Source organism: Anser anser, assembly GCF_964211835.1.
Source record: "Anser anser genome assembly, chromosome: 19".
In the NCBI taxonomy this organism is placed as follows: Eukaryota; Metazoa; Chordata; class Aves; order Anseriformes; family Anatidae; genus Anser; species Anser anser.
In genome coordinates, this window is record NC_139740.1 from 13,361,634 (window position 1) to 13,374,322 (window position 12,689).

Below are 12,689 nucleotides of genomic sequence, written 5' to 3' on the forward strand. Positions count from 1 at the left end.
AAAGTATCATCCTGGGTATGCTATTTTTGACACTCTATTTGGAACATAGCAAGAGCACTAGACAGGCACTGTAGATGGTTATCCTGAGCATTTATGATGTTTAAAGATCTCCCAGAAAGCATTGTAAAAGTGTGTAAATCCCAGGAATCTGGACAAATTCCAGGTCCAGTAATATATTCTCCCGATATTCCTCCTGCAGTTTCAATTGGAAAACCATCCTGAGATGCTGTATTGCATTGCCGTGTGCTGTAATACAACTGCCATATTTTACCCAACGTTTGGCTGCTCTTCTCTTTAAATAATTTGTAAGTCATTTTGTAAGGGGCTATGGGATAAAAAAAGGGCTACATAAACATATTATCATTGTCATTAATTTTGGCACCATTTAAGACCACCAGTATTTAAAATCAATTAACAGTTCTTTTTCTATTATCATTGGCATTTTATTTTTATTCAGCTAGAACGAGTTTCTCATAAAAGTTAAAAACAACCTATTTTTGGAAGTAATACAGCAACAGTAAAGGAGGTCTGGTGAATTCTCATTAGACTTTTACCAACATGAGTTTTCTGGAACTATTTTCACATGTAGAAGTTTTCAATGGTTTTAAAGAGTTAGAGCTTATCCAGTAAAATGAGTTAGCCCTGCTTATTTCACACCTTTAGCTCATCATGTTTTTATTTTTAGGTTATCATTAAAATACTTCAAAACAGACAAAGTCTGTAAAAGCTCAAAATACTGTGAAGCAGAACCTAAGTCCTGTCTATGCTTTGGCTCACAGAAGCCAAGTCAAGGTTGGATTTCTTCAGCTATTACCAGATCTTTGACAGCAAAGGTAACAGTTCTGTTCTTCTCCATGGCCCTGTATATGACAGTCTCCTCTGCCAACAGACTCAAAGTTTTGTCAGGAGCTAAAGCGTGGCTACACACAACAGACAAAATTAATGTCCCCGTTGTTTGGGGTTACAGCTTCCTAAAGATGCTGTAGCAACACCAGTTTTGTCTATCATTCTCTACTATTAATGACTCTGAGAACTCTAGAATTTGGATTGGCACCTTCAATTGAGCTGCTTGCTTCATGGTAAGTTTTACCAGAACTCTCTGTGTTATATGGAAGTATCATTAGAGCCAAATGTTAATCTACATTTGTTGGAGATAAAATGGAAAAAGGATATACCTGGGTTTTAATGTTTAGCATTTCCGAAACAAACCACAGGTGTGTCAAAATGTAAATACATTTCCAAACACAGAAACATAAATGTGTCAGGCAATACTACTGACAATGCTTCATAGCAGAACTTTGAGAAGATTTTTATTTTCTCCAAACACATAAACATCACCTGAATGATGTGGGATATGCAGATTTACTATTGCAAGGCAACAAAGAGCGTCTAGAAGCAGCTGGAAATAATTCAGTAACACAGTACTGTGAAAAAGAGTTTAAAAACCACACAGTCTCAATGATATTTTCATAGTGCTCCAAGCAATTTACTTCCACAAGTTAAATGGTTTCAAGACTATCCAGCTCAAAATTACATACACAGCATAAATGCCAACAGTGGTAAACTGCAGAGCATCAGGCCAAGAAAACAACAGCCAAGAGCCCTCGAGGAAATTTCAGTGAGATTTATGAATGGCATTCTCATGACTTTGATGGATATCACCCAAAGTCCTCTCGTATCTGTCAGTGTCTATCTCATACGTGTATCACTGTAGAAAATAATTTGCATTTTATACCAATACTGCAAAAGCTATTGGACTCATTCAGCCCATAAAATCTTTGTCTCTGCTCTCCACCTTACTGGTATCCAGAACATGATCCACCTTGTGCCGGTAAATTACTATGCCATATAGATTATACAGTCAAAATTTTGGACTATATGTAGTCCTGTAACTTCGTGGCCCAGTTAAGTCTTTCCTCATACTGAAAAGCACCTTCATCAGTAACAGGTTTTGAATGCTGCAAAAGAGATTGTGGCTTAGGTAGCGCACGTAATAACATACATTCTGATGATAGGCACAAACCTCCTGATCTAATTTGTGTTTTGTATTCTTCTGCTAAGTTACTCCAGGACATGAGTACCTTTTTGCTTGCATGCATCATCCAAATAGCTCTTATTTAAGGTAAATAGATGGGATGATCAGATATATTTAGAGTTTTCTCTGTACGTTGACTTAAAGTGAGTGAGAGGTGAGGTATTTGGCAGATGTGAAGGTTACTCAGACTCAAGTTTATGTTCTGGAGTGGATTTGGACTCAATATACTTTTCAATCTTAATGGGAGCATGGAAGTAAAAGTCAGAGAAGGTAAATAAGTAAAAGGCAAAAAGCAAGCAAAGAATTTTGGCATGCAATTGTTATCAGTGCTAGAAATCTTAAATTGAACAGTATGGAGATTTTTCATGGGTCTGCACACATCTCAAATTAAGACACATATAAAAAAGCTTTATATATATGTGTATATATATATATAGAGAAAACTTGTGTTATATGTTAAAAAAAAATAAAATCCCCTTCTAAAATTTCATGTGAAAGTCCCACAGAACTTCAGGCGTTATTGGAAGGATTTCAGAAGACATGGCCAGCAAAGAGACAGTGCACCCAAGGGAAGGAGCAGGTAGTCACATAGCTGCAGGCCTTCTGGAGATATGTGATATGGGAGCCAGAAATGAAGAAAGCCAGTAAACCTTACCTAAGAGAGATACAATACCCGAGAATAGCACCACGGAAGTAAAACGAGCAATCGTTTATCGTTAGGGAAGAAGTAAAATTTAAAGGAGCACCTAGGAAGACAGATGGAGCTTTGGAGAATAAAATGATCTTGTTATAATAATGTCCTTCACATTATTACTGAAAAAATTAAGGGGGGGGGGTGGGAGAAAATATGCAAAAAGCCAGACCATAATGTAATGAAAGACTCTTAATGAAAGATTTGTATATGTATGAATAAATGTTAAAAATGAATGACTGAAGCCTCAGAAAATTTGGGGGGAGTGGAACTAGCAAGTGTTGAAAGGTTTTTTATTTTGGTGGATTTTTTTTTTTATTTTCTTTTAGAGAGTTTTTATTTTTTATTTATTTATTTTTTATTTTTTTCAAAATATGCACCTTGAGGGCAGGGCACAATAATGGTTACTGTAACTAGGAATCACTAAAATTCATGTAGGATGAATTAACTGAAATTATTTTATGATCTGAAAGCACAGGTCTGTGATGTAGGGAATTATAAAAAGAAAGATGTTGAAAATTTAGACAGGGGCTATAGAAAGGCAGAAGAAGACTTGAGACTTGGAAAAGAAAAGCTGCTCTGTGAAAACTGTAAGGTGTTCAGTTTCTGTAGTTAGCCAGAGAGAAGATCGAGACTTGATTAAATCACAGTAACTTCAATGTAGACTATAAAAATGACTGTGGGATGCTGCTGCGCATTCAGGTTGCTGAACTAAATATCAGATTTCTTTTATCACCATTACATAGACTAAATAGAACAAAACCAATTCAGGTAAGCACACTTTTGTGGCAGCCATGCATAAAGGGAACACAATATCTGGCAAGAGAGACTTTCCAACCCACCGGAGAAAAGCATAAAAACAACAAACTAAAGCCAAAATGAAGATAAAAATAGGATATCCATTTTTGAAAAAGGAGGAGTGACTTTTTATAGGAAGAGCCTGAGGAACTGGTGCATTCTACCTCTCTTGAAGTCGTCTGATCTAATTTAAGCTCTGTCTTGGAAGATAGATGTTAGCTAAACACGACTTATTGGCCTCGTTACAGGCCTGTGTGTGTGAAATTCTGTGGCCTTCAAGTCCAGGTGAGGAGATTCCCTCTCCAAATACCAACCCAACAACTGCGGGTTCCTCCTGTGCCGGCTGGGTCTGAGCTGGAAATGTTCTACAACACGTCATAAATACAACTGCAAATCACGAGGAATGCGTTGCCACAGAGAAAAACTTCACTGAAACGTCAGGCTCCCTCGCTGGCTGCGACGGTGGCCGCAGCGCCGTGCCACGGGCCTTTCAGTAACCATCACCGTGATGAAGAAGGATGCAAGGTATTTTGGACAGCAGGAAACCGCCACAGACACATAGTTTGAAAAATAAAAAGGTTGACAAAATATATTAGCCCGAGGTACAATTTCATTGAATCTTTGCTTGATTATAAACTGTCCAATCTTCAAACATGCATATGAACTTCTGAAACCACTTTTAGTGTTTTCAGTAAGCTGCAATTATTTTTGTAGGGTTTTTAAACAAGTCCACCTTGGGATTTTGGTATTTTCCAATGCTGTCTCAGACAGTTCTGTTTTAAAATAAAACCTGGGCAGACTGCGAGACTGAGGGCTGGGGCTCTGGGCTGTGCACAGGGATGCAGTAGGGCCAGCTCGGTGGGACCACGGGGATAGACTGACGTTGCTTTAGCCAAGAACTTGGCTTGATATCAAAAGCAACGGGATGCAAAGAAAACAAAGAATAGAAACTGCAAGATGGGACTGACCTGAGCAAACACTGGCAAATGAAGGGAACTACCTTCAGCGCTTCAACTGCCAAATGGAAAAAAAAATAGAGAAAATAAGAAAAACAGACGTTTTCCTTTAGCACCAAGCGCCTACAGGTGAACGACATATCAAGAGCTAAAGCCTTCCTCCTCTAAGTCCCATTTGGGTTGCTTTATTCGTGTGAAAAGAAGCCTTCAGCTCTTGCAGTTGTTGAGCTTCAGGCATGGTGGGATTTTTGGCCATGCAGCAATGTGCAACCTCCGAGTGAACCAGCAAGCTCAGGAGCCCCCTGGGGATATGGCAGGGGGCTTCAGGCTCCCAATCCTATGGCACAGACTGGTAGAGCAAAGAGAAATCCTCAGAGCATGAGTTACCCATTGAGTACTCCATTACTGCAGCGTGCAGAGCTGAGATGTGGGGGTCCAGAGCAGGACCATGCTGAGGCTGATTGGGATTTTGGGGGAGCCTGGAAAGTTTCAGAATTTCTTGTCATTTTTATGCTGATTTAGAAAGAATATTTCTTTTTTTTTTTTTTTTCCTGCCATATTACAATTTGGAGAAAGGAACAATTGGCAGGGGGAGAAGGAGGATGCAAGTTTTTTCAGATATGTTGAAATATATCCCTTCAATATCAACACTGAAGGTTTAATTTGAAAATAAGCAAAGTTCTCTGCAACAGCATCAAGCTTTAGAGTGTTTTGATTGGAGTCCATAAAAATAGCATATTCCCTTTTTAACCCCCAAATTCAGAACTACCTCTGAAAACAGCTTCCACAAACCAAAACTAAGTAGAAATAAATCTACCAGCTGCCACAGTTTCCTGCCTTACCCAGGTTTCATCTCCCTTATCCTCTTGAAATGTTGGAAAAAAGTTAGCTTTGAAGTCATAAAGATAGAGCCATAAAAATAGCCATAAAGATGCTATCTCTATCCCTGCCCAGGGATACTCATCCCTCTCCCTCAGTGGTGATTGTATGTTTAGATAATTAGCACGCATCAAATGTTTTTGAGAGCCCTTAATAAAAGGGCTATATAGAAGTCTATGTGATTGTCATTTATTAAATGTCCAGAAGTTATTTAAGCTGCTAGGAAACCTAAAACAAGTTAGGAACTGAAGCTTATTTATGAACACTGAATACTGAGTGTATTTGGCAATGCTGACACTTTGAAAACACTTAGGGACAGTGTTTTTTGCACACATGTGTCTCATTTTGCACATTACCTCAGCCTTACAGTCTGTGGCTTTCCAGAAGTTGATTGACAGCTACAAAAGCATACTCTCAGCTGTCAAATAAATTGCTGATTATTTTAGTCCTTCTTCCAAGGCTTTGAACATCCCATTTAACTTGCAGGGAAGGAAAAACAGCCTACCCCAAAAGAAACAGATCCAGGATGTTACTATAAGGCTGAATTTTACTTTGTGTTGCAGAAATGGCACAGATCAGAGAAGGGATGCATCCAGGGGAAGTCTGGAAGGCTCTGCTTTTGTACTGAAGATACAAAGATTCAATGAAATTGAACAATGGAGATGAGGTTCCTTTGGCTCTCTTGTGATTAGACAAGCAAGTGTTTCAACCACAGGAGTTGTCTAATTGCAAATCAGTGGCATCCACCAGTGGTGTTAATGACACTTCTGAACACTAACTTTTGTCTTGCTCTATTTCTCAATACTATACTGTCTTAAAAAACAACACTTAAATTACATGTGTACAAACAGAGAGGCAGTTGAAACCAATTTTAGGAATTGTTTTAAGTGGGTTTGCTTGTAAAGCAAACAAAAGAAGTTAACAACCACTGACATCTTCCAGGCACTGCATCCTTCTCTATTGCAGCCCTGGAGCTTCCACCATGGCTTACTGGACATGCAAACAATTGCAGGGTAATTCTTGTAGCCCAGTCATTTATTTAGGCTAGATGAAAACCAGCTAAAATAAAACAAAACAAAATAAAATAAAATAAAATAAATAAAATAAATAAAAATGTAATAAACTTTATATTTTGCAGAATATTGAGTAACACCATCTCTACGGCTTGTTTGAAACTTATCTGAATCTTTAGGGACAAATTTAGACCTGATTAAAATCTATTTTGCTTTGAATGAGGTTACATTAGGGATGCAGTTGTAGCTCTTAGGCTGCCAAAATTTGGCTGAAAATGTTTGAAAATAAAAGCCTTTCCTGCTTCTGTTTGATATTAAAGATTATTATATTCAGAAATCAAACAGAAAGTATAAAGTCTAAGGTAAAGTAATATAGAGCAAACAATCTACCTGGAAAGGTAAATGTCTACATTCATTACCTTATTTTATCTCACCTATCTCAGGCTTCCTTTGGTCCAGCAATATAATCAAGCATGAGCTTAGTTTTAGGAAAATGGGAGACTCTACCAATATTAAACAAACTACCACTACCAGACTGCTTACACTAAAGCCTGTACTTTTTAGACTGGGCTCCCAAGAAATCAGAAACGGCTGTTTTTTACCAACACTGTTCAGGATGGGACTTATTTCACACACTTGACTGCTCAGTTCTCTTCAGTTCGTGGGCTGTGCATTGTAGCAGCTGCTACTCCAAACCCATTTGTCTGTGCATCCTTCATTTTACAGCTACGGCTCTCCCAGGAAAGAACCACCACCCTGTCCTCAGCAAGGTTCATCTTACTTGTCTGGAAAGTGGTTAAAATTGTTTATGACCAAATACAAGTCAAGAGGTGGGGTCTGCCAGGGATCAGAGAGAAGCCAAATCTTTAGTCCTCTATTTTTGGATGTTTTCTCTAAAAAGCTTTTTTTTTAAGCCCTTAGTGAAAAAGTTGCTCCATGAACCCAATAAGTACTAATTAGGTAAAAAACTTTGCAAAGGCTACTTTGTAATTATAGGATTTGAGCTGTGGCATAAAAAATTTCAGATATATTTTTTTAAAAGAAGCACATTATTATATTTAGAGCAAAGTCACCCCCACTTTTTCTCTCTCCCAGGATAGACATGAAAACACCTTTGAAAATTATTTTTTTCCCATAAGTATGGTTTCTTTCCCAGGTGTAAGTGTGTTCAAGTGAATGTAATTACATCTTGCATTCAACAAGCCAAATATTTGATTTCATATTAATATGTTTTCTCTCCAGCTAGTGGTAAATGTGGCTTCATGCAGTAGATGCAGAACATTTTTAAGAGCTGGGCAAAAACAATATATATTTATATGTTTATGTGTGTGTGCGCATGTATATACATATATAAATGTAAATGATTACCCCAGGAAAGAGAAAAAAGCTCCTCAATGTGAAGCACCTTCCCCACTCTAATCACTTCATTTTTGTGGAGTAAAATAAAAACTTGAACATTTCTGATCATTATGGCTTTGTAGCAAAAGGAATGTCAGACACTTAAGCTGCTAGAGGAGGTTTAACCCAGTCAATACCTTAGCAATCTGAATTACATACATCGCATTTTACAGCCAGTAAGTGAATAGCTTTGACCCAGAAACTGGTCTTCCAACCAGTTAACCAGTTAGCTTAACAATAAGCAAGTATCAGGGAACTAGATGACTAAAAAATCCCAAGAGATTCTATTCAGCATGACTGTGTCTGGAGGAGTCAGGTGTAATGGTAGGACTGCATCAGTGAAAAAGCATCCAAAGATTCTTGCTTCCTCCCTGCCCACGTGAGAAGTGAGCTTCTGGCAAATCCTTTAATGGACTGGACAGAAGTTGGGTTGAAAAGATGTCCTCTTGCAATTGCATGTTACTGAGAGGCAATGAAAAAATTATGGTGAAATATTTAATTGACAATCGTCTTGCTTTAGCTCTGGACTTGGCACTCTAACAGAGCTACTTGGCATTAATTTTGCAGTCTTCTCTAGAGGTTTTATTAACGTTGTCATCTAAAAGTTGCATTGATAAATCATCTAATTTAATAAATAAAGCACTGAAACCAACACATAATAATAGATTTCTTAATGTAAAGCAACATATTTCTTGTACCTGGTGGCAGATGACCATGCTCATAAGAGATTACTATTTCAGACAAGCATGTAGAGCAGTCCATCAGCACAAACAGCTTAATGCATATTTATTCCCTTGTTAAGAGATGATTGATCAATGATCTCATCAGCTTTAGAGTCTCAGTAAAAGTTTTTTTTTTTTTTTGAGGAGAAAAAAATCTCTGGAAGATACTTCTACTATTTTTTTTTTCTATACTTTTACTATAACCAGTTCATGCCTACTAACATCAGCTTCCGAGTTGATTAACTTATGAGCTACAGTTCATCATGTGAAATTCAAATCATGAATTGCCCTCAACATCACAGACATTTCCTGAACGGAACAAGACAAAACCTATGGAAAATTGTTAGCAAGTGAAAGAGGAAAGTGTCCATAATTATACTTTGAAATCTGGACCCTAGAATAGCATTACGCCAAGATATCTCTGGATTCACACACTGCTACCTTCAAGCCACATCAGTAGATTCTATTTCCAAAACTAATACTTCACATTTTGAAATTATATTGTACTTTTTTTTTTTTTGCTGCTTTCACAGTTCATGATTCAATAGCAGCTTTAGTAATGAACAGATAATTAAATTTTCACTTTTCAGCCTTGATGCTTTGTTTATTTAACAAGCTTGATTAAGAAATAAGTAGCCCACAACTTGGTATCACTCCAGCCGTTTCCAGCATCTCATTATGTTTATTGTAACAACCCACATCCAACCCACCAGGAGTAGCAGGGAGACTCCAGAGAAATACCATCCTTCAATTTAGTAATACCAATCAAAGAAAATGTTGGTTTGTTTGAATTAGGGAAGGGAAAGCAGAGAAAAATAAACTGCAAACCAAAGTATGTTCCTACTCATGGTACTTTCCCCTGGATTAAGCAAGAGATCCACTGAAACTTCAAATCATAAATGATAAAGATAGAAAAGCTTACTCATTCTAACTTGACTTTGGTAGCCAGATTACCATCAGCACAAACAACAGCAGGCCCACAATGTGGGCCTTCTTGATCTGTCCTAAGTAGGGAAAGGAAAATAGTCCCTTGGTGTATAAATCACACCAAGTAGGATACGTTCAGATAGTTCTTTTTTTTTTTTTTTTTTCCCCATATTCCTTTTCCTTTGACATATCTGTCTGGAACCAGGAGGAAAAGAGACATTGCCATGGAACTCTTAGCCTCCTTATTCCAGACAAATTGGACAAAGAGAACCAAATCATTTTCTCATTTGTTAGGAAAAAAATTAAAATAGAATATTTCCAAAGCTACCAGCAAACCCAAGGGCTGCGGGGATGTCGGTGAGGTCTGTCTGTTTGCACTAAGCTTATCTGCTTCCAGAGAAGCTGCTTCTGGATAGCCGCCCAGGTTCAGCACAGCTTCTCTCCTATCCTAGGTGTTATTCATCTTCCCGTTGGACATGATTGCCCAGTCAAATAACAGAGGGAACAGTACATTCACCTTCAGCTGGCCACAGTAGGTACCAGTTCTGCCAAGAAGTTTTTTGATGGTATTCCATTTTTATATAGACACAAGTGATACTTCAGATGCATCGCTAGCTCCCACTCACATCCAGGAAAATATTTTAGATTCACTTATTGCTCCATTCAGTATCATTTCCTCCTAACAAAAGTGAGCCGAGGTACATTTCTTCACCTTAAAGACAGGAAGCATCTCTTTCCCCTTCTCCTTCCCACCTACAGACAAAGGCTCATTGTCTTCTCCATGTAGGCTTGGTTCAAATATCATTGGAAAAAAAAAATAAAAATTAATCGATTATCTTTGCACTGATTCCCATGATTAGTGGAGCATCACATCAGTGTTTAGCCTGAGGAGCACAATGCTGTGTAAATATTTTTTTGGTCTTCAGTGGGAGAAAATAGTAGGGTTCACTAGATTGTTACAAGGGAGCAGAGTCATAATTATTAAACCAAAATATGTAAGTCAGCTAGCTTAAGTAAATAGTCTCATGCCCAAAGCAGACAAGATTTTTCAATATGTGTTTTTATCCCATTACGGACCGTAATGAGAATGTAAGGGAAGATAATGCAGAAAGTGTATCTAAGAAGAAACCTCAGTATGGCAGTAAGTGTCGCATAGTGAGGGCATGAAACGACACGACGAACCTAGTTCCTAAAGCAAACCGATATGAAAGGAATGGCAGGCAGCTCTCCCTGTGCAGAGAGATGTACTTGGCTGCGGGCTGCTCGGGTCAGAGCCATGAATGCAGGCAGTCAGGAAAAGTGGGCAACTCCAGGAAAATCCAAGGGAGTACAGGGAAAAGGCCGAGCCCTGGACGGGCGCCAAATAAATCTTGTTGAGGAAAAATAAATATCTCTGCTGGATGTCATTCAGAGATACTGCTGTTAAGCTGGTATTTCCCAGCGAAGCTTGGGAAGTGAACAACCGAAGCCTCCTGCAACAGCACAGACTACTTGTGGCTAGAGAAAACTGAATCCGTTCAAGAAGGAAAAAAAAAGGTATCTAAGAAAATTCCACAAATTTTGATAAAAAAAAAACAAGAAAGCAGCATCCACATGACTTGGTAAGCTGCTTTAACCTCAGAGCTTACCCAATTACCAGTGCAGTATAACATTTCTATTATTCCTTTCATCCTGACCCAGGAAATCTGCAGGATGTGCATAGCTGACGACCTCAAGCAGCAGCACGAGCAGCGGGACAGAGGACCTTCTGTTAGGACAGGTAAACATTAGTAAGGCCATCTGCATTTCTCTCCTCCCTCCCATAAAATCAAGGTGTGTTCAATGATACACAATTATTCTTCTCCCATCAAGGTTTTATAGGGATGAGGAATTGTCACTGGCCAGAAAACGGTCAACAGAGAGCATCAAAATGTGGTGCTGAAACTGCCTGACCATATTGACTGATTGTTGAATTTTACAATACCGAGCACTTGAACCTGCAGGGAAACAAACGTTAAGAACTGTGGCTTTTCTGCTGACTTTTTCATCTATCCAAACACAAATTTCTTTTTTTTTTTTTTCTGTTTTTTTTTTTTCTTTTTCTTTTTTAAAAGTTAGCAGGATAAAATATCGGACTGTGCAAAATGACTGGCTGCTATATTTAACTCAGACAAACACATAACAAATCACTATTCTGTAGAAAGAAGGCACACCTCATAGGCTATATTTTTTTTTTCTTGAGACCTGGACGTAAGACCACAACCCTCTAAATAATCCTCCAGAAATAAACCAATGAAATGTTCACTCTGACAACAGACACAGTATTATACCTGCAGCTGGTAAATGTTTCCACAGTTCAACCACCTTTCCTTTTCATTTCCAGTAAAAATTTGATCCCAGGGGAAAGAGTCAGCAGCTAGGATTTTAATTACTTTTCTGCAATAGAGTAGAGTTGAGTATAGCAGCGTTTTAAATGCTGCTGCTACATTCTACTTATCTTCTCCTTGAAGGGGAGGACAGATGACAGCAAAGGCGGGTGCCCTAAGGAGAACCATCCCTTTTTTTTCTCTGATATTTCTCCATCCTTTGTAATCCATTATTTCCCTGCAGTCTAAAGATACCGTATCTTGTGAATCAATGAAGACTTCAGAGAATATTTTCTCTGCAGTGCTGGTGGCTCAGTCTTTTGGACCAGTCTGAGAGCTGAGTGCACTGACTATGGCACCTTGCCTGCCTAGAACTAAAACCTAAGGGGTTCTGAACCTGGAGACTGCCATAAGTTTCAAATCTAATTGCAGTATTTGCCTCTGAAAATGTTCCAGAGCCAGAAGGCAGAATCCTCTTGCATCTGAGATTGCCTTCAGAAGTCATTAGTTTCCTGTTTGCCTCAAATAAAAAGCCCCAGGATAGTTCTGATTTACATTATTTATTTATTTTTTCAAATAAAAGATAACACTGATGCATTTTTATTTTATTTCAGCGGGGAAAACAGGAAATTTACTCACATATATAAACATTATATATATATATATAAATGATCTTTATAAATATATAATATGTGTAAACAACACACTTTTGCCAGCAGGTACATTAGAGATCCTTGATGAGGCGAGTGGTGGGAAAAGAGACAACAGAACCTGCCCAGTAATGTCAGCAAGAGCAGGAGCTGCACAAAGGAGAGCTTGATGCTGCAGAACTTCAGGTAAAATGCATTTGAGAGTGCGGGCAGGAACTTCAAAACCTGAAACTTCCCCAGTGCTGTAACGGGTTTGGAATAAGCTGGGCCAGGAT

At 38.3% G+C, this 12,689-nt stretch overlaps 1 long non-coding RNA gene across 1 annotated transcript in view; it reads left to right on the forward strand.

Moving 5' to 3' along the window:
* LOC310884276 overlaps window positions 1-11,126 on the forward strand; it is a 39,239-nt gene extending 28,113 nt beyond the window's left edge. The window contains exon 3 of the long non-coding RNA XR_014574112.1: window positions 11,100-11,126. This is a non-coding gene — a long non-coding RNA (uncharacterized lncRNA). The remainder of the gene's footprint in view (window positions 1-11,099) is intronic.
* Window positions 11,127-12,689: the final 1,563 nt, after the last annotated feature.